The sequence below is a fragment of the Delphinapterus leucas genome, chromosome 5, assembly GCF_059928025.1.
Source record: "Delphinapterus leucas isolate spDelLeu-1000000601 "Yukka" chromosome 5, BTC_Dleu_Yukka2, whole genome shotgun sequence".
NCBI classification, from domain to species: domain Eukaryota; kingdom Metazoa; phylum Chordata; class Mammalia; order Artiodactyla; family Monodontidae; genus Delphinapterus; species Delphinapterus leucas.
In genome coordinates, this window is record NC_143133.1 from 64,343,298 (window position 1) to 64,366,587 (window position 23,290).

At 41.5% G+C, this 23,290-nt stretch overlaps 1 pseudogene; it reads left to right on the forward strand.

The window, feature by feature from the left end:
* Nucleotides 1–15,855: 15,855 nt before the first annotated feature.
* Nucleotides 15,856–19,208, forward strand: LOC111171529 (protein-tyrosine sulfotransferase 2 pseudogene; annotated as a pseudogene).
* The last annotated feature ends 4,082 nt before the right edge of the window (nucleotides 19,209–23,290 follow it).

Consider the following 23,290-nt stretch of genomic DNA (forward strand, 5'->3'; position numbering starts at 1 on the left):
TAAGGTAAAAATACAACCAAACAGATAAAAATGAAAAAATATTTAAAGCAGTTTTTAAAAATATGTTTTTAATTTATCTGAAATTCTTTATTCGCTTTTCAATTTAAAATGTAACTAGCTAATTTATCCTGAGTAATTTCACAGATTAAACATTTGAATCTTCTATATACCTCTGGTCACAGAGAAATTTTAACAATACATCATAATTAGTGTGAAACTAAAAAAATTGTACTTTAATTTATTTAAGTGTCTTTCCAGATATCACTGACAGCTTAGCTAAAATTTAAGTATATTTAGGCATAGGATAATAACATATCTATCTATAGTGAATGAAATGAATTTAACATGTTTCACTGATGACTGATGGCTAAAAATATGAAGTCTGAATCATTTTAGCCTAGTGTGACCAAGATGTTAATGATTAACTTATTTGTCATGGTAATATAAAGACTTTATTTGAATCTTGTTTACTACCTTAGACTCCATGCACATCTCTCTTCAATTTTTTTTTTTTTTTTTTTTTTTGCGGTACACTGGCCTCTCACTATTGTGGCCCCTCCCGCTGCGGAGCACAGCCTCCGGACGCGCAGGCTCAGCGGCCATGGCTCACGGGCCCAGCCGCTCTGCGGCATGTGGGATCTTCCCGGACCGGGGCACGAACCCGTGTCCCCTGCATCGGCAGGCAGACTCTCAACCACTGCGCCACCAGGGAAGCCCCTCTCTCTTCAATTTAAAGTGTGAAGGCTGACCTGCATCATTAATTATATTAGCTTTCTTAAAATTGTTTTATCAAAATTAAGTATTATTTAATGAGCAGGGACAGCAAACTAAAGCTAAATATTTTCAAATATGAAAGAAACTACAGATGTAAACAACATGAGTATATCTTAGTGACATACTATGATAACCTATTTATAAAGTTCAAAAGCAAAGATCAGGATGTTGGTTACCCCTGGAGTACAAGGGAAAGCAGGGAGCACAGGGGAACAATATGGGAGAATGAATACATAGGCAGATATTTTCTTGTTAAAGCTTTACTTTTGGGTGTAGTGGTGGCTTCATGTACGTTCATTATATGTTAAGCGAATGAATGGATGAATGAATGAGAGCAATCCATGGAACAAGGAGGGATGTGTTGTAACCCAAGGATTATGATTAATCCGATTCAGGTCACCTGAGGTCTAGAAGAGAAAAAGAGACAGACTCAAAAATTTTATATGATGATTTAATTTTTTTTTTTTTTTTTTTTTTTTCGGTACGCGGGCCTCTCACTGTTGTGGCCTCTCCCGTTGCGGAGCACAGGCTCCGGACGCACAGGCTCAGCAGCCATGGCTCACGGGCCCAGCCGCTCCGCGGCATGTGGGATCTTCCCGGACCGGGACACGAACCCGTGTCCCCTGCATCGGCAGGCGGACTCTCAACCACTGCGCCACCAGGGAAGCCCAATACTTTAATATTTTTAAAAATTATATCTCCCAATGTCAAAGAAATTCTGCCCCCTTGATAATTTTTTTCTAATGGTGGTAGTAAAATGAGAAATTATTTGGAGTTACATTTTATATGAATGCCACTTTGCAGCCCTTCCTTAAATTGCTAGTATTTGGATGATAAATGATTATAAAACTAAAAGAATTGTCAGGGTAATTAAACTTTCAACAATCACATTAAAGTGTATTTTTATTATGAAGCTTGGGATGTCAGCCTCCTATTTTATATGATTAAAATAAATAAGAAAGTGGACTTCCCTGGTGGTGCAGCGGGTAAGACTCCATGATCCCAGTGCAGGGGGCCCAGGGTTCGATCCTTGGTTGGGGAACTAGATCCTGCATGCCACAACTAAGAAGTCCGCATGCCACAACTATGAGTCTGCATGCCGCAACTAAAGATCTGCACGCTGCAACAAAGGATCCCACACCATGCAGTGAAGTTCCCATGTGCCACAACTAAGACCAAGTGCAGCCAAAATAAATTAATTAATTAATTAATTAAATAAAGTAAGAAAGTAAACTTATGATGAATACTTTTGTTCATTACAGTAAAGACAGAAAGATTCATTTATGGAAATGTATTAGGATAATCATTGCCTCCCCTCCTGCAAACTCTTTTCAGACAGTTGTTCCTATCCCAGTCCTATATATTTCCTCTCTCTCTCTCTCTCTCTCTCTCTCACACACACACACACACACACACACACCCCTGAACCAAGAAAATGCAGTCCACAGGCTGAGCTGAGCCAAACAAAATATCATGAGAGACGCTGTGAACTAAAACTCAGCAACAGATGGAACTTTCAGCTGAATTATATCAATGTAAAATAGTAAAGGTCTTCAGCTTTCTGCATGTGAGTATGCTAAGGAAAACTGAGCCGCCCTAATTTGTGTCCTGATTGTTCCATTTTTCTTAGGCTCCACATAAGCATTCTTTCCTTATGGTAAAATCCCTTTCACTTGAACTAATTTGAGTAAATTTCTGAACTTTAACCACCAAATATGACCTGATTTGGAATGAACAATTGTACTTCACGAAATCTTAACCATGATCCATGAACCTAGCTAGGCTGGATCAAATAGTACCCTCCAAACTAATGTCTACTTGGAACCTCAAATCATGACCTTATTTGGAAGTAGGAATTTTGCAGATGTAATGAGTTAAAATGAAGTTATACTGGATTAGGGTGTATCCTAAGTCCAATGGCTGGTGTTCTTATAAGAAGATATGCAGAGGGACTCCCCTGGCGGTCTAGTGGTTAAGATGCCACGCTTCCACTGCAGGGGCCGAGGGTTCGACCCTTGGTCAGGAACTAAAATCCCACATGCCCTGCAGTACAGCCGAAAAAAAAAAAGACATAGGAATAGAGACGTAGACGTAGAGAACGGACACGTGGACATGGGAGGGAAGAGGAGGGTGGGACGATTTGGGAGACTAGGTTTGACATAAATACACTACCATGTGTAAAATACATAGCTAATGGGAACATGTTGTATAGCACAGGGACCTAGGCCCGGTGCTCCGTGACAACCTAGATAGGTGGGATGGGAAGGTAGGGTGGGAGGGAGGTCCAAGAGGGAGGGGATATAGGCATACATATAGCTGATTCACTTCATTCTACAGCAGAAACTAACACAACATTGTAAAGCAATTTTACTCCAAAAAAAGAAAAAAAGACATGCAGGGAAGAAGGCCAGGGGATGACAGAGACAAAGATTGGAGTGAGGCAGCTGCAAGCCAAGGAATGCCAAGGATCACCAGCAAGCACCAGAACTAAGGAAAGAGGCAAGGGAGGATTCTTCCCTTGAGCCTTCAGAAAGAGTATTACCCTGCTGACACCTTGATTTCTAGAATAGTAAGAAAATGAATTTTTGTTGTTATAAGCCACTGTGTTCATGGTACTTTGTTACAACAGCTCTAGGAAACTAACACACCTGCCACCAGCCATAAGTAAAATTTGTCTTAAAGTGGGTTAGTTAGTAGCTGTAAAGTAGCAAAAGCATTTTACCTTCTGAGAGACAAATTTCATCAGTCTCATTTTTGGACCTAATTTTTTTCGTTTGTTTTTAAAGAGAGCTATAGAACATTTATAAAGCAGTGAGTGACAGCTTACCTGATTTCTACATTTTTCTCAATTGCATTAAGTTTGTGAACCTTAATTTATCTCTAGAATCTACATTTTCATTTTTCCATTTTCTCACATTCTTAGGAAACAAGAACAATATGCAAGCAAATATTTAAATAATTGTACAACTAAGAGAAACTGCAGAAATGGGACTGTTGCTTGGCAGGCAGCTCCACCAAGCTTTGGCTCAAAGTATTCCTTTGTCAGCTGATATGGAAAAGTCCAAAATTGGAATTTTAAAAGCAGTGTAGAAATGAGAATATATAATGCACTAAATGAGATTGTACAAAAGTGAATGGACTAAAGTCAACGTTTGCTTGTTTAATAATCAATTATTCTTTTCATTATGTTCATTTTATTAACTAAGAATTTTTATAAATGCAATATTTTCTATGATTTATAGCTATCAAATGTCATTACCATAATAACTGTGGCAGACTGTAAGAATAAGTAGCTGAACTTCAAATTTCTGGTTTAATTGAAAATGTAACCACATCAGAACTGGTAGTCAGCACCATCTGACTTATCCAAGGAATGTGCCAAGAATTTACGTAACTTTTGTCTTCCAAATTTTTCCAAGTAGTTCCAGAAACTGAATAGTATTTGGAATGCGGACTACCTAGTAAATACTGTTTTGGAAAAACTCTTCAGAGTTCAGTTATGCGTAGACTCGTCCAGAGACTACAGAAAATTAAACAGTGAGCCTCCAGGAAATTTAACAAGGGCTGTTTCACCTTCTAATCATGACAGATTTATCATGATTTTCAGGAGATAGGAAGTTTCTTGTTAATTGAATTTTCGACAAATTGAAACTTAATCAGAAAACTCCTTTCCACTCAATCGAAAATATTACTAGAATATATCAGTTTTCTTTTCATTCTTTAGGAAGCACCGGATAGTGAACATAATGGGGAATCTTTGGTGTTTGAACATACCCCAGTGCCTCAGGTTTGTCAATCTGAAAGCCACTTGAATTTGCAAAATTGTAGGTGTAGAATCAAAGACTGATTGAGCCAAACATGTGCTGAGGCTAGAACTTTCCATGGAAGTTAGTTCCATCTCTGTGTGTATTGAGGTTTTTGTTTTGTTTTGTTTTGTTTTGTTTTGAATACAACAGGGGAGGCCAGTTAAGAACCTCTGTTAAATTGGGTCTTGATACCTTGATCCACTTAGCACATACTGTCTGCAAGTTCTATACTAGATGTTGAAGATGCAAGGTGGAAAAGATATTGTCCCTGACTTCAACAGGCAATTTGAAGTTTTCTTGTGTTATTATTATGTTATTACTATATATTCATGCATGCAGGATGCTGTCTACTTCCCTCTGAACGCCTGCTTCATTCTTTGCTCTTTGAAGAGGCTCGTTTCTTTGCTTTTCAGTTCACATGACATGCAGAAGAGAACCATCCATCTTCTAAGCTCACAACTCCTTCATCTTAGATCAGCCCAGACTAAACTGGAATTTCTTAGTCCAAATTGCAAATGCTAAGGACAATAAATTTAATTCTTTTTTCTTTTCTCCATAGAATTTATCACCTAGCATACTAAATAATTTATTACTTATTATGTTTACTGTTTATGGTTTGTCTCTCCAGGTGCCCATAACTGGTCTAATCAATTGGGGCCAGGTGGGCAGGGTCATGGCTAAAACATACCTCTGGACGAGCCACCACTAATGAACTGGAACACCAACAGCAATTTCCAGAGAAAGGAAAGATTTGGGGGTCATAGACCAAGCACATCTTTCAAAAAATTGCCACCAAAGGTTTATCTTGTTAAAAGTAGTACCAAAGCACACACAAAATTCCTAATGCACCCACCAATTCGTAAAAAAAAATAACCCTCTCCATTAGCATCAGAGTTAATTATTTAAATGGAATTTTCAGAGTTTTGGCTTTTTTAACCTTAAAAAATCAAATACATTTTCACATTTTAATAAATATTTAATATATATTAATAAGTTCAAAATTTATAACACAATATCTATCTTTTTTCATATAATAAAACAGAAAACTATTATCTCCAAGAAACTCCATTTCTGTACCCTGATCTGCATCCCTGATTCTCTCACTGGTAGTACGGCAGGACAGACATTCTTTTCCTCCCTGTATGCTCTTCCCTTCCTGGGGCAGAGCATATACCATGGGAACAGAAGGAGCATTTGGCAATGTTACTGAATGCAGTGGAAGAGACAGAGACCCCTTCAGAATATTAACACATGAGGGAGTTCAGTCTTTGCAATGTGAAAAGTCTGATTGTATATATTCCACTGATAGGATTTGACATACCCCAGGTCTGATCTAAAGTGGAACAGAGCTGAATGGCCCACAGCCTATGCCAGAGGTAGAGAAGAAGACATAAGATCATGGGGAAAAGGTGCAGGTGTCATGGAAGGAGAAGAAAAGAAAGGGTAGGGCCAAAGGGGAGGATGTTTTTTCTTTGTTGGCAGAGAGGGGGATAGCCAGGTAGGGTGGCTCTGTGGACTTAGATGGAAGAACCCCTGTCCACTGAGGGCTGGGGAAGCTGATATGTAAAGAGTAGAGAAACCCTTTCCAAACACTTACTCTGTTGTGAATCTGGGGATATCTGACACTAACTTGAAGCAAGGTACTATTGTGTACATTCTGCTAGATTACAAACCATGTGAGGGCAGGGATCTTTGCTTATATTATTCAGGGTGTATCTCAAATGCCTAGAACAGTGCCTGGCACACTCAGGCACTCAATAAATATTTGGTCAACTGAAACAGAAAATTCTGGACTATGTGTCTATCCCTAACTGGCTAAAAATATGGATGTTTAATATTGGGCTGTACCACTGCTGCCTTCCCTATCCCAGGCATGGTTCTGCTGTTTCACTAGAAATGAACCAGTACGTTTTTTCAAGTGGTATACATAAGTAGAGGAGGAGAAGGAGATACTTTATAGGACACGACAGAGTATTAGACTTTTACTGCTATTATCTCTGACACCATTCCAGATACAGGAGAAATTGGGGTCAACAATGAAGTAGAATTAGATTTTTCCAATATTACTATAATCTTTTAAGAATATAGAATCTACTGCTCTCTTCTTCCCTTTCCCAGGATTTATCCAATCATGTCAACTCTGAAATGGATTGGCTTGACATAAGACCTAGGAGAAATGGGAGAGTGCTACATACCTACGTTTTTAAAAAAAAGTTTTTATCAAAGTATCATTGCTTTAATGATGCATAACAATATAAAAATACAGATAAATAGCTTATTATTCTATTTGAACATGAAACTGCATAGGCAGAATCCAGGATATTTTATTATCCAGTCAACTGAACTGTTTTAAGATTTGAGGGACTTCCCTGGGGCTTCTCTGGTGGCACAGTGGTTGAGAATCTACCTGCCAATGCAGGGGACACAGGTTCGAGCCCTGGTCTGGGAAGAGCCCACATGCCGCGGAGCAACTGGGCCCGTGAGCCACAATTACTGAGCCTGCGCATCTGGAGCCTGTGCTCTGCAACAAGAGAGGACGCGATAGTGAGAGGCCCGCGCACCGCGATGAAGAGTGGCCCCCACTTGCCGCAACTAGAGAAAGCCCTCGCACAGAAACAAAGACCCAACACAGCCAAAAATCAATCAATTAATTAATTTTTAAAAAAAAAGATTTGAGGATATTGCTCTGATTTTTGAAGTTTTAAGAAGTTCTGGAGTGGAGTTTTGGAAAGTTCTCTAACAAAATTTCCTTGGCCCAATGACTTACAAGGTTATTTCAATGAAATAGATATATTTTTTAAATTTATTTATTTATTTATTTATTTTTGGCTGTGTTGGGTCTTCGTTGTTGCACATGGGCTTTCTTTCTAGTTGCGGCGAGTGGAGCCTACTCTTCGTTGTGGAGCTTGGGCTCTAGGCGCAGGGGCTTCAATAGTTGTGGTGTGTGGCCTCAGTAGTTGTGACCTGCAGGCTCTAGAGTGCAGGCTCAGTAGTTGTGGCACACGGGCTTAGTTGCTCCGCGGCATGTGGGATCTTCCTGGACCAGGGATCGAACCCACGTCCCCTGCATTGGCAGGCGGATTCCCAACCACTGCGCCACCAGGGAAGTCCCGAAATAGGTATTTTAGTATTTATTCATGATGCACCCCTCAACTGACTCCCACAAAGGGATGAGACAGTGCACAAGAGGGCTTGGCTAGACAATAATCACCTCTTACTGTAGGCATCATGGGCTTTGTTTACTGAGTCAAATATGTCAATCCTGGCTTTTCTCTTAGGATAAATTTTCTCACCAGGAACTGCTTCTGCTTTCTGGCAAATAGGATTATTTTAGCTCTTCCCACCAGGTTATTAGGTATCCCCAGACTTAAGTATAGTGGACAAAGCTTGGACCGAGGCTGGGAGCCCATTGTCATCGTCATTTTATCTGTGTGTAGTTCTTAATAGTTTAAAAAGTACTTTCATACCCAATATATTGTTTAATGCTATTAACAACTGAGAGAGGTAGGCAGAGATGGATTTACCAAGAAGCTAATGAAGTTGAAGTTTCAGCACCCCCTGGGAAGTACCTTAGCAGAGCCACACAGTCATAAGAGTTTGTAAAATTTGCAGTTTTAACCACAGTAGATTTAGACTACTGTCTCTATCCCCTGTGACTACACTTCTTTAGCACTTCCCTCATTTTGAGAGACATTGGAGTGTCCTTAGGCATCTTTTGGGATCTGGCTGAGGGGGAGTTGAATTTGGTACATTTAATTTAGATTTAGCAATGGGTAATTCCCTGGCAGTCCAGTGGTTAAATCTCCGAGCTTTCATTGCCGAGAGCCCAGGTTCGAACCCTGGTTGGGGAACTAAGATCCCACAAGTCGTGTGGCAGGGCCAAAAAAAAAAGTAATTTGGATTTAGTGAAATATATTTATGTGGTTTGCAATCACTTTTATGTATAGTTAAGTTATTGCCAGTTGTCTGAGTGTAGAAATGGCTTCCAGGAACTCTGCCTCTGCAAACTGTCAATGAATGTTGACAATGCAGAGTTTTTAAGGTTTGTCACTGAACAAGAGATCTTCAGATGCCTTGTAATCTTGCACCTCATACATGAAAGAAACTGGTAGGGGGCTTCCCGTATTTGTCAATGATCCTAAAAATTTATATGACATTACTGAAACAAGTTGTGGAGCTGAAATATACTTTTTAAATCTAGCAATAGGAAAAAAAAAACCTGAGTAACTAGATTACAGAAAAGAAAAACTACGTTTCATTCTCTATATAGAAAATAATATAACAAAACTATTGTCATGGGCTTCCCTGGTGGCGCGGTGGTTGGGAGTCCGCCTGCCGATGCAGGGGACACGGGTTCGTGCCCTGGTCCGGGAGGATCCCACATGCCGCGGAGCAGCTGGGCCCGTGAGCCATGGCCGCTGAGCCTGTGCATCCGGAGCCTGTGCTCCGCAGCAGGAGAGGCCACAGCAGTGAGAGGCCCGTGTAGCGCAAAAAAAAACGCAAAAAAAACAAAAAACTATTGTCATATGAGAAGGTGATCAAAGATAACCAAAGTTTTAGAAAATGAGAGTATGGAAATACGGAAAGATTCATTCCTTTAGCTATTTTATCCACAGATATTTATTATTTGCCTACTATATTTTCAAGAATGTTGCTAGGGGCTGAGAATAGAATAGTGAATAGACACAAATAGTCCCTGACATTGAGATATTCATAGTCTAAGGAGGAGCAGACCCCCAGCAAGTAATCATATCAATAATTATTTATTTATAATTATGATACTGTGATAAAAGAGAAGTGCAAAATGCTCTAGAGATAACCTAAGTCTGAATCTTAGGGAAAGTTTCCTTGGAGAAAAAGTATATGAAAACCAGAGGAGTATCTAGATTAAAGGGGGAGTGAAGGATATCCTACTCTGGGGGAAGAGTAGAAACAAGGGCTCTGAAGTGGGAAGGTACTTGTTGATTGAAATAGAAGAAAACAATAGAATGACAGTGTAGCTAGCTCATCATAAGCAGTGGGAATGTGGTGAATGAATCCAAAAGACCAGTTTGCCAGTTCTAAAATGTCATATAAGTGAAATTTAGAATATACATGTATACTCTATATATTTGTATAAGGCTTCTTTAACTTTTATTTCATCCATGCTGTTGCATGTATTTGCAGGTGTTTGTTGCTGATGGACATTTGGGTTGTTTCCAGGTTTTGGTCATTATGAATAGAGCTGCTGCGAACATTCTTGTGTAAGAGTTGTGAGATTTTTAGTCCACTGTTTTTCCCACCTCACTGCAGTGCAGAGGCAGGAGTGTGCTCTGTGTTGCACAGAAGTTTAAATAAACAAGCAAAGAACAGTTCAATACCTACCTGATCTTTTTGTTGACCTCATGAGGCACTTGGAGTCTAGCATCTACAGATAAAAAGAACTAGGTCAGGTAATTCAACACGGACACAGCAGCAGCCTGGCCTGAGTTCCACATCACCAACATCTGATACATGAACCATACTTTGAGATAGAGGATGTTCAGGTAGGAAAGCGTTCTTGCTGATGCTTGAAGGTGGGGAGCTGATCTTGTCTACACCCTCTAGTCTAAAGAGGAATCCATAACTACCTAAACGACTCTTTATGCCCTGCCAAATGGTCTTAATCCTATTTCCCCTTATCCCTTTCCTACTTCCCCCAAAGAACTGACCCCATAGCAGTGATCTGTAACTCTAGCTTTACTGTATAACCCCATGGTACTTTTAGTGTATCTGCATAGTCAGCAAAAGCAGTCTCAGTCTTAAAGCAACTCCTGGGGTTGGGTGTGCTACGGAAAGTCAGCTGCTACCGCCATATGCATCACTGTCTGATTATTCCAATGTTAGTTACTGTATCTGTGACTTTATTTTTTAAATTGAATTATAGTTGATTTTCAATATATTAGTTTCAGGTATACAGCATAATGATTCAGTATTTTTATAGATTATACTCCATTTAAAGTTATTACAAGATAATGGCTATAATTCCCTGTACTATACAATATATCCTTGTTGCTTATCTATTTTATACATAGTAGTTTGTTTCTCTCAATCCCATACCCCTATCTTGTGCCTTCCCCCTTCCCTCTCCCCACTGGCAACCACTAGTTTGCTTTCTATATCTCTGAGTGTGTTTCTGTTTTGCTATGAACATTTGTTTGCTTTATTTTTTTAGATTCCACAGATAAGTGACATCATACAGTATTTGTCTTTGAGTGACTTATTTCACTAAGAATAATATTCTCTAGGTCATTCCACATTACTGCAAGTGGCAGAATTTCATTCTTCTTTATGGTTAATATTCCATTATATATATAAACCACATCTTTTTAATCCATTTGTCTGTTGATGGACACTTGGTTGCTTCCATATCTTGGCTATTGTAAATAGTGCTGCTATGAACATTGGGGTACATATATCTTTTCAAATTAGTGTTTTCATTTTTTTTCCATATATATATACCTAGGAGTGGAATTGCTGGATCATATGGTGGTTCTATTTTAGTTTTTTGAGGAACCTCCGTACTGTTTTCCATAGTGGCTGCATCAATTTACATTCCCACCAACAGTGTATAAGAGTTCCCTTTTCTCCACATCCTTGCCAAAATTTATTATTTGTAGACTTTTTGATGATAGCCCCTCTGACAGGTTTGAGGTGATATCTTGTTGTTTTGATTTGCACTTCTCTAGTAATTAGCAATGCTGGGCACCTTCTCATATGCTTGTTAGCCATCTGTATGTCTTCTTTGAAAAATGTCTACTCAGGTCTTCTGCACGTTTTTTGATTTTTTTTTTTGATATTCAGTTGTATAAGCTGTTTATATATTTTGGATATTAACCCCTTGATGCTTATATCACTTGAAGATATTTTCTCCCAAAGAGAGTTCTGCCTGTGCTTTCCTCTAGGAGTTTTATGGTTTCAGGCTTTACATTTAGGTCTTTAATCCATTTTAGGTTTATTTTTGTATACGATGTGAGGAAATGTTCTAATCTCATTCTTTTACATGTAGTTTTCCCAGCACCACTTATTGAAGAGATTGTCTTTCCTCTTGCTTCCTTTGTTGTAGATTAACTGACCATGTGTCTGTAACTTTATTTATTTTTAAAAATATTTATTTATTTAGACTGTGCCGGGTCTTAGTTGCAACATGCGGGATGTTTTAGTTGCGACATGCAGGATGTTTTAGTTGTGGCCTGCAGATTCTTAGTTGCACTATGCATGCGGGATCCAGTTCCCCAACCAGGGATTGAACCCGGGCCCCCTGCATTGGGAGTGCCTAGTCTTACCCACTGGACCACCAGGGAAGTCCCATGACTGTGACTTTAAATCGAAGAACAACACTGTACAAACATGACAGTATGACGAATATCAGTCTTCGGTGAATTTTTATTTCTGTAGTTAAAAAAGACAGTATTTTGAACCATTTTTTTCCCCTGAGTAGAGACTTATCTTTCTTGCAGGAATTTTCTTTCCAGAGAGTATTTCTATGGCCCTTTAATATTTTACATTCTTTTTGTTTCTGCTATATTTCTTCTTTATTTTACACATTTTTTCTTTTTTTAGCTCAAAGTCAATACTCCATTCCAGCCTGCTAGATAATTCATTCTTATCACATACTTTTAACTAGTACTTACTAGCCCATCATCTTCTCTATTCTCTAGATTTCTCTTAAATGAATCTTTCTGTGCTAGTGGCAGGATTTTTCCTTTTGGCCTTTCCTTTTTAGCCTCTAACTACCACACTTAAGCATGTACAGTAATTAATAAAGATAGATTCTTTCTTTTTTTATATAATAATTTTTAAAATATTTATTTAATTTATTTATTTGGTTATGCTGGGTCTTAGTTGTGGCTCACTGGCTCCTTAGTTTTGGCACTTGGGCTCCTTAGTTGCATCATGCTGACTCTTAGTTGCAGCATGCATGTGGGATCTAGTTCCCTGACCAGGGATTGAACCTGGGCCCCCTGTATTGGGAGCATGGTGTCTTACCCACTGGACCACCAGGGAAGTCCCAAGATAGATTCTTTCTTTGGTAATATATATATATATTTAAAATTTATTTATTTGGCTGTGTCGGGTCTTCGTTGTGGCATATGGGATCTTTTGCTGCAGTGCTCGTTGTGGAGTGTGGGCTTCTCTTTAGTTGTGGCGTGCCGGTTTTCTCTTCTCTAGTTGTGATGCAGGCTCCAGAGCACGTGGGCTCTGTAGTTGAGGCGCAGGAGCTCAGTAGTTGTGGCGTGAAGCTTAGTCGCCCAGCGGCATGTGGGATCTTAGTTCCCCTTTCTTTGGTAATATTGTGAACTGATAACTGGAAAAATCTTCCTATAAAACATCTAGGGCTTCCCTGGTGGCGCAGTGGTTGAGAGTCCGCCTGCCGATGCAGGGGACACGGGTTCGCGCCCCGGTCCGGGAAGATCCCACATGCCACGGAGCGGCTAGGCCCGTGAGCCATGGTCGCTGAGCCTGCGCGCCCGGAGCCTGTGCTCCGCAACGTGAGAGGCCGCAACAGTGAGAGGCCCGCGTACCGCAAAAAAAAAAAAAACTAGAAATGCTGGATAAAATAAAATATTCTTTTAAGTAAAGAACTGATGTTTAATGGCCATAAATTCCTCTCATCCCAATATGCACTTCCTTTTGCAGTGCAACTTTGCTGCTTCTTGTTCAAGAGGTGGTCTATTCCCTCACCCTTTACACCTGTATTGCTCTTGTATTCTGACACCAACTGGTGTGCTGCAATACAATTCAATTCTAATGCTAATTATTTGGCATTACTGTAGGAATCCACAGTTTAAATGTCATGATCTCCAACAAGACTGCTCTTGGTTTCAGATGCCAGCCACAAGTGGGGTCCTCCAGCCACCTGCACTTCCAACCAACTAGTTAAAAATATGGAGGGTTCCCATGAACCCCCTCAGATTTGATAATTCATTAGTATGACTCATAAAATTCAGGAAAGCACTATACTTACAATAACAGTTTGTTATGAAGGGTACATGTCAGAACCAACCAAATGAAGAGACACATATGACAAAGTCTGGGAGGATTCTGAATACAGAGCTTCCACGCCCTCTCCCTGTAGAATCAGGGTGTATCACCCTCTTGGTATTCACCAACCAGGAAGCTCAACTGGGATTTGGTGTCTAGAGTTTTCACTGGGATTTCATTATATAGGCATGATTGACTGAATCACTGGCCTTGTGATTAAACTCAATATCCAGCCCCTCTCCCCTTTCTGGAGATTACACTGGCTCAAAGCCCCAACCTTTTAATCATATAGTTGATCTTTCTGGTGACCAGCCCCAACATGAGTCTTTTTATCTCATAGCATAAACTAAGGTGATATCCAAGGGGGGTCATGAATAGCAAAGACATCCTTAGTACTTAGGAAGTGCCAAGGATTTAGAGCCTCAATCCCAGGAACCAGAGACAAAGACTGGTCAAATTCTGTATTATATAATGCCGTTTAACCAATAGAATATAGTGAAAATGTGTTATATGACTTCCAAGGCTAGGTCTTAAGAAACCTTACAGTTTTCCACTTTGTACTTTTGTAACGCTGCCCCAAGACTGCCATGTAAAAAAGTTGGTCTAGCCATGTAGAGAAAAACTGAGGTGCATCAGCCAATAGCCGGCACTGACTGTTAATCATGTGAATGGGGTCGTTTTGGACCCTCCAGCTGAGTGCAGCTTCATCAATGACCCCAGGCAGAATGAGCAGAGGGGAACCCACATTCAACCCAGGGAAGTGTGAGATATAGTAAAACATTGCTGTATGAAGCCACTAAGTTTTAGTGTTGTTTGTTATGTAGCAATGGATAACTGATAGTTGGGAACCAAAAACAAAGGTAAAACCAGAGCTGAAAGCAAGTAAGCTCTCAGCCCTATCCTAAGGTTAGAGGTGGTTTTCCCATCTTGATAACAATGGGGCTTAGGTTTTTGTTTTTTTTTTTAATATTTATTTAATTTATTTGACCTTACCACGTCTTAGTTGCGGCTCGCAGGATCTTTTAGTTGTGGCGTGTAGGATCTAGTTCCCTGAACAGGAATCGAACCCCAGCCCCCTGCATTGGGAATGCCGAGTCTTAGCCACTGGACCACGAGGGAAGTCCTGGCACTTAGGTTTTTTAATTAATTAATTAATTAATTAATCTACGTTTTTTGCAGTGGTCAGGCTATTTTAATTACTTTTTTGTTTAATACATCTTTATTGGAGTATAATTGCTTCAAAATACCGTGTTAGTATCTGTTGTACAACAAAGCGAATCAGCCATATACATACCCATGTCCCCATATCCCCTCCCTCTTAAGCCTCCCTCCCATCCTCGTTATTCCACCCCTCTAGGTCACCGCAAAGCACCGAGCCGATCTCCCTGTGCTAATGCTGCTGCTTCCCACCAGCCAACTATTTTACATTAGGTAGTGTATATACGTTGATGCTACTCTCACTTCGCCCCAGCTTCGCCCTCCCACCCCATGTCATCAAGTCCATTCTTTATGTCAACTTCTTTATTCCTGCTCTGCAACAAGGTTCATCAGTACCATTTTTTTTTTTTTTTTGGATTTCATATATATGTGTTAGCATACGGCATTTGTTTTTCTCTTTCTGACTTACTTCACTCTGTATGACAGACTCTAGGTCCATCCACCTCACTACAAATAACTCAATTTTGTTTCTTTTTATGGCTAATATTCCATTGTATATGTGCCACATCTTCTTTATCCATTCATCTGTCGATGGACATTTAGGTTGGTTCCATGTCCTGGCTATTGTAAATAGTGCTACAATGAACATTTTGGTGCATGTCTCTTTTTGAATTATGGTTTTCTCAGGGTACATGCCTAGTAGTGGGATTGCTGGGTCATATGGTAGTTCTATTTTTAGTTTTTTAAGGAACCTCCATAGTGGTTGTATCAATTTACATTCCCACCAACACTGTAGGAGGGTTCCCTTTTCACCACACCCCTTCCAGCATTTATTGTTTCTAGCTTTTCTGATAATGGCCATTCTGACTGGTGTGAGGTGATACCTCATTGTGGTTTTGATTTGCATTTCTCTAATAATTAGTGATGCTGAGCATCTTTTCATGTGCCTCTTGGCCATCTGTATGTCTTTCTTGGTGAAATGTCTATTTAGTTCTTCCACCCATTTTTTAACTGGATTGTCTGTTTTTTTGATATTCAGCCCCATGAGCTGTTTGTATACTTTGGAGATTAATCCTTTGTTGTTTCATTTGCAAATATTTTCTCACATTCTGAAGGTTGTCTTGTTTATGGTTTCCTTTGCTGTACAAAAGCTTTTAAGTGTAATTAAGTCCCATTTGTTTATTTTTTTTTTTCATTACTCTAAGAGGTGGGTCGAAAAAGATCTTGTGGGCCGGGGCGGCTGGCGAGTACTGAGTCGCTGGGTGCCCGGAGCTGCCGCGGGACGTTTCTTGCAGGCTCAGCCGGCGGAGAGTCTTGGCAAGCAGCCACAAGGGCTAGATCCCAGGGATGAGAATGTCCAGGGGAGATGTGAGCTCACTGGGGCTCCCGCCCACCTGTCGCTGAAGCGCCCCCAGCCCTGGGCCCAGCATGCGCCTGTCAGTGCAGAGGGCACTGCTGGCACCTGGCTTTGCCCTGGCCCTGGGCTGGTGGTCCAGCTGGGGCAGCAGGTGCTGGAGTGCCGGGCGGTGCTAGGGGGCCCCCGGAGGGCCATGTGACCGGAGCAGGAGGACCTCGTGATGGTGGGCACGGACCACGTGGAGTACCTCTACGGCAAGGCCATGCCGCTCATCTTCGCGGGGAGCGAGCCCCGGAGTGGCACCATGCTCACGCGTGCGATGATGGAGGCCCACCCCAAGCTGCGCTGCCGGGGAGACCCGCATCATCCCCCGCGTGCTGGCCATGCCCAGGCCTGGTCCAAGTCGGGCCAGGAGAAGCTGCCGCTGGACGAGGCGGGTGTGACAGGCGAGTGCTGGACGCCGGCCTTCATCTTGGAGGTGATCGCCAAGCATGGAGAGCCGGCCCATCCTCTGTAACAAAGACCCCTTCACGCTCAAGTCCTCCGTCTACCTGTCGCGCCTGTTCCCCAACTCCAAGTTCCTGCTGATGGTGCGGGACGGCCGGGCCTCCATGCACTCCATGATCACCCGCAAGGTCACCGTCGCTGGCTTCGACCTCAGCAGCTACCGCGACTGCCTCAACAAGGGGAACAAGGCCATTGAGGTGATGTACGCCCAGTGCATGGAGGTGGGCAAGGACAAGTGCCTGCCCGTGTACTACGAGCAGCTGGTGCTGCACCCCCAGCACTCCCTCAAACTCATCCTTGACTTCCTCGGCATCACCTGGAGCGACGCTATCCTGCACCATGAGGACCTCATCGGTAAACCTGGCGGTGCCTCCCTGTTCAAGATCGAGGGATCCACACACCAGGTCATCAAGCCCATGAACCTGGAAGCTCTCTCCAAGTGGACTGGCCACATCGCTGGGGATGTGTTTAGGGACATGGCTCAGATCGCCCCCATGCTGGCTCAGCTCGTCTATGACTCCTATGCAAACCCGCCCAACTACGGCAGGCCTGACTCCATCATCATCAACAACACACACTGGGTCTTGAAAGGGGATGATAAAACACCAGCCAATCTGAAAGGCTATCTTCAGGCGAACCAGAATAGCACCTCTTCCCGCCTAGGAAGCTCATGATTTCCAGGTCTTTGCAAATGGCTTTGTTGCCAGAAGAGAAGAAACTTTGCATTTGAGTGGAAATTGGACCTCTAATCCAAGCATATTGCTTGCTATTAATCGCCAAAACAGAACTGCTCACGAGGAATGTATTTGTAAATGTTTGCATATACATCTATGTTCATCAGTGATATTGGTCCATAATTTTCTTTTTTTTGTGATATCTTTTTCTGGTTTTGGTATCAGGGTGATAGTGGCTTTGTAGAATGAATTTGGGAGTGTTTATCCCTCTGCAAGTTTTTGGAAGAGTTTGAGGATTGGTGTTAGCTCTTCTCTAAATGTTTGATAGAACTCACCTGTGAAGCCATCTGGTCCTGGACTCTTGTTTGTTGGAAGGTTTTTAATTATGGTTTCAATTTTGTTACTTGTGATAGGTCTGCTTATATTTTCTAAATCTTCCTTGTTCAGTCTTGGAAAATTGTACCTTTCCAAGAATTTGTCCATTTCTTCGTGATTGTCCATTTTATTGTTATATTGTTGTTTGTAGTAGTCTCTTATAATCCTTTGTATTTCTGCAGTGTCAGTTGTGATTTCTCCTTTTTCATTTCTAATTTTATTGATTTGTATCCTCTCCCTTTTTTTCTTGATGAGTCTGACTAAGGGTTTATCAATTTTGTTTATCTTCTCGAAGACCCAGCTTTTAGTTTTATTGATCTTTGCTGTTGTTTTCTTTGTTTCTATTTCATTTATTTCTGCTCTGATCTTTATGATTTCTTTCCTTCTGTTGACTTTGTGTTTTCTTTGTTCTTCTTTCTCTAGTTGTTTTAAGTGTAGGGTTAGATTGTTTATTTGAGATTTTTCTTGTTTCTTGAGGTGAGATTGAATTGCTATAAACTTCCCTCTTAGAATTGCTTTTGCTACATCCCATGGGTTTTGGGTCGTCATGTTTTCATTGTCATTTGTTTCTATGTAGTTTTTAATTTCTTCTTTGATTTCTTCAGTGATCTCTTGGTTATTTAGTAGCGCACTGTTTAGCCTCCATGTATTTGTGCTTTTTACAGTTTTTTTCCTGGAACTGATTTCCAATCTCATAGCGTTGTAGTCAGAAAAGATGCTTGATACAATTTCAATTTTCTTAAATTTTCCAAGGCTTGATTTGTGACCCAAAATGTGATCTATCCTGGAGAATGTTCTATGTGCACTTGAGAAGAAAGTGTAGTCTGCCACTTTTGTGTGGAATGTTCTATAAATATCAATTAGCTCTATCTGGTCTATTGTGTCATTGAAAACTTTTGTTTCCTTATTTATTTTCTGTTTGGATGATCTGTCCATTGTTGTAAGTGGGGAGTTAAAGTTCTCCCCTACTGTTATTGTGTTACTGTTGATTTCTCATTTCATGGTTGTTAGCATTTGCCTTATGTATTGAGGTGCTCCTATGTTGGGTGCATAAACATTTATAACTGTTATATCTTCTTCTTGGATTGATCCTTTGATCATCATGTAGTGTCCCTCCTTATCTCTTGCAAGGAGATAAGTATTTATTTTCAAGTCTATTTTATCTGATACAAGTATTGCTAGTCCAGCTTTTTTTTTTTTTTTTTTGTGGTACACGGGCCTCTCACTGCCGTGGCCTCTCCCATTGCGGAGCACAGCCTCCAGACGCGCAGGCTCAGCGGCCATGGCTCACGGGCCCAGCGACTCCGCGGCATGTGGGATCTTCCCGGTCTGGAGCACAAACCCGTGTCCCCTGCATTGGCAGGCAGACTCTCAACCACTGTGCCACCAGGGAAGCCCTCCAGCTTTCTTTTGATTTCCATTTGCATGGAATATCTTTTTCCATCCCTTCACTTTCAGTCTGTATGTGTCCCTAAGTCTGAAGTGGGTCTCTTGTAGACAGCATATATATGGGTCTTGTTTTTGTATCCATTCAGCCAGTCTGTGTCTTTTGGTTAGGGCATTTAAGCCATTTACATTCAAGGTAATTATCGATATGTATGTTTGTATTACCATTTTCTTAATTGCTTTGGGTTTGTTTTTGTGGCTCTTTTTCTCCTCTTGTGTTTCTCACTTAGAGAAGTTTCTTTAGCATTTGTTATAAAGCTGGTTTGGTTGTGCTGAATTCTCTTAGCTTTTGTTTGTCTGAAAAGCTTTTGACTTCTCCTTCGAATCTGAATGAGATCCTTGCTGGGTAGAGTAATCTTGGTTGTAGGTTTTTCTCTTTCATCACTTTAAGTATATCCTGCCACTCCCTTCTGGCCTGCAGAGGTTCCGCTCAAAAGTCCACTGATAACCTTACAGGGATTCCTTTGTATGTTATTTTTTGTTTTTCCCTTGTTGCTTTTAATATTTTTTCTTTGAATTTAATTTTTGTTAGTTTGATTAATATGTGTCATGGTGTGTTTTTCCTAGGGTTTATCTTGTATGGGACTCTCTGTGCTTCCTGGACTTGGGTGACTATTTCCTTTTCCATGTTAGGGAAGTTTTCCACTATAATCTCTTCAAATATTTTCTCAAACCCCTTCTTTCTCTCTTCTTCTTCTGGGACCCCTATAATTCGAATGTTTGTGTATTTAGTGTTGTTCCAGAGGTCTCTGAGATTCTCTTCAATTCTTTTCATTCTTTTTTCTTTGTTCTGGTCCTCAGCAGTTATTTCCACCATTTTGTCTTCCAGCTCACTTATTCATTCTTCTGCCTCCGTTATTCTGTTATTGATTCCTTCTAGTGTATTTTCCATTTCAGTTATTGTGTTGTTCATCTCTGTTTGTGTGTTCTTTAGTCCTTCTAGATCTTTGTTAAACATTTCTTGTATTTTCTCAATCCGTGCTTCCATTCTATTTCCGAGATTCTGGATCATCTTTATTATCATTACTCTGAATTCTTTTTCAGGTAGATTGCCTATTTTCTCTTCATTTATTTGGTCTTGTAGGTTTTTACCTTGCTCCTTCATCTGTGACATATTTTTTTGCTGTCTCATTTTTTTTTTTTTAATGAGTGGGATTGTGTTCCTGTTTTACTGGTTGTTTGGGCTGAGGCTTCCAACACTGGAGTTTGTAGGCTATTAGGTAGAGCTGGATCTTGGTGTTGAGATGAGGAACTCCATGAGACCTCACTCCAATGAATATTCCCTGGGGTCTGAGGTTCTCTGTTAGTCCAATGGTTCATACTCGGAGCTGCAACTGGAGGAGCTTCTGCCTGACCCTGGGCTCTCAAATCAAGATCCCACAAGCCACGAGGGGCAGCAAAAAAAAAATTAAATTAAATTAAAAAATAAAATTAGACTAGGAAACTAACAGATATGTTAGAAAGAATGTAAAAATAAAAATATAGATGACTCAACAACTGGAAAGTACATCAGTACCACAATAGTAAAAAAGAGGAGGAGGGAAAAGAAAAAAAAAAGCAGGGGGGGAAGGCCTTGGCTGTGGAGGGCAGGGCCTAAGCAAGGGCGAGTTTTAGGTGGTGGGCGGGGTCAATGCTCAGGACCCACAGGGCTGGAAAAGGCCCTGGGGGATGTGTGGGGTGGGGCTTAGGCTCAAGGAACAGAAGGGGCCAGGCATGCCCCCACCCCTAGTCTCAGAGGGCAGGGGACCTCATCTGGGAGCCCAGCATGCTTCCTGGGTTCTAGTGGGCAGGGCAAACGCCCTCCTCTCCTCTCCCGCTCCTCCGATCTGGGGTCTGGGGGAGCCACTCCCACCTGCCTCTCCTGATTTTCCAGGCCTTCCTCCTATGCCCCCAGGAAAAAATGCAGGCAGGGGGTGGGGGTGTGTGCGGGGGGGGGGGGGGGAGGGCCTTGGAGGGCAGGGGACTGGCCTGGGAGCTCAGCAGTTTCCCTGTGCTCGAGTGGGCGGGGGAATCGCCCTCCACTCCTCTCCTGCTCCTCCCGCCTGCCACTCCTGATCTCACTGGCCTCCCTCCTATGTCCCCAGGACCCACTCAGCCTGGATGGGGCTTTGGAGGGGGGAACCAGCTTGGGAGTTCAGCAAGCGCTCCAGTCCGAGTGGGCCAGGCGATCACCCTCCACTCCTCTCCCACTGTCCCTGGAGAGTCCCTCCCACCTGCCTCTTCTGATCTCCCCGGCCTCAGGGGCGCCAATCTTGTCTAGCCTCCACTTCTCCCCACCTCGGTCCCCCTACATCTTACCGGTTCACTCAGGGGTTCCTCCCGTCTCCTTGGGGGTAAGAGTTCCCCACCAGCGGCTGGCAGGTGCCCTAGTTATGGGGAGACGCTAACTCCGTGTGTTCCCACACCTCCATCTTGACTGTAATTTATTTTTATTTTTGGCTGTGTTGGGTCTTCTTTGCCGTGCAAGGGCTTTCTCTCGTTGCAGCCAGCAGGGGTTACTCTTCGTCGTGGTGTACGGGCTTCTCATTGTGGTATCTTCTCTTGTTGCAGAGCAAGGGCTCTAGGCACGTGGACTTCAGTAGTTGTGGCACGTGGGCTCAGTAGTTGTGGCTCACGGGCTCTGGAGCACAGGTTCAGTAGTTGTGGTGCACAGGCTTAGTTGCTCCATGGCACGTGGGATCTTCCTGCACAAGGGCTCAAACCTGTGTCCCCAACATTGGCAGGCAGATTCTTAACCACTGCACCACTAGGGGAGTCCCAGAGCTTAGGTTTTTAACAAGGATTTGACATGTCATGAGGTAAGGAGCTGGAATTTCATCCCATTAACAAAGTCGAGACTTTCAAAGACTACTCTAAGTGACAGGTGAAGTAAGAAAAACTCCTCTGGCATAGTAAAAGGACAAGAAACCTTGTCTATCTTGGCCTGGGAATCTGGAAAGTAAAAAGGAAGTATTCTTTCTGAATTTGTAACTACTAGCTTGACTTGACCTCACTTAGATTTGGAGTTTGAGTGTATACCACTATTGTATTAGTATCCATCTGGGAACTCCCAGTTAGAATTTAACATAAAAAGTGATCTGTGAGTGACATAATCATCTATACAGAAAATCCTAAGGAATCTATAAAAAAGTACTAGTTCTATACGTGATTTAAATAAGCTCTCAGAATATAAGGTCAATACACAAAAATCAGTTGTATTTCTAATTATCAATGAACAATGGGAAATTTAAAATTTGAGATATCGGGCTTCCCTGGTGGCGCAGTAGTTAAGAAACCGCCTGCCAATGCAGGGAACACGAGTTCGAGCCCTGGTCTGGGAAGATCCCACATGCCGCGGAGCAACTAAGCCAGTGCACCACAACTACTGAAGCCCGTGCCTAGAGCCCGTACTCTGAAACAAGAGAAGCCACTGCAATGAGAAGCCCACGCACTGCAGCGAAGAGTAGCCCCCGCTCATCGCAACTAGAGAAAGCCCACGCGCAACAACAAAGACCCAACGCAGCCAAAAATAAATAAAAATAAAATAAATAAATTTTTAAAAATTTAATATCATTTAGAATAGAATAAAGAAATCATGAAATACTTAGGGATACATTTAACAAAATATGTGCAAGATCTGTACACTGAAAGTTATAAAATTGTTCTAAAAGAAATTGAAGATTATCTAAGTAAATAGAGAGATATACTGTGTTTATGAATTAGCAACATTGTTTAGATTTAGTTCTCTCTAAATTGATCTATAGATTCAGTGTTATACCAAACAAAATCTCAGCAGACTTTTTGTAGCAACTGACAAGCAAGTTCTAAAATTTGTATAGAAATGCAAAGGATCCAGAATAGCCAAAACCATCTTGGAAGAGAAAACCAAAGTTGGAAGGACTCATGAGACCTGATTTTGAAATTTACTATAAAGCTACTGTAATCAAGAGAGCGTGATATTGCCATAAAGATAGATGTACAGATCAATAGAACAGATTCAACAGTTCAGGAATAGACCAACATGTGTATGGTCAATATTCCACGGTAATTCAATAGAAAACGACAGTCTTTTCAACAACTGGTGCTGGAACTGTTGGGTATCCATAAGCAAAAAATAAAGCTTCATCCTTACCTCATACCATAAAAAAAAAAAAAAATTAACTTGAAATGGAGCATAGACCTAAACCTAAGTTTTTCCAAAAGAAAAGTTG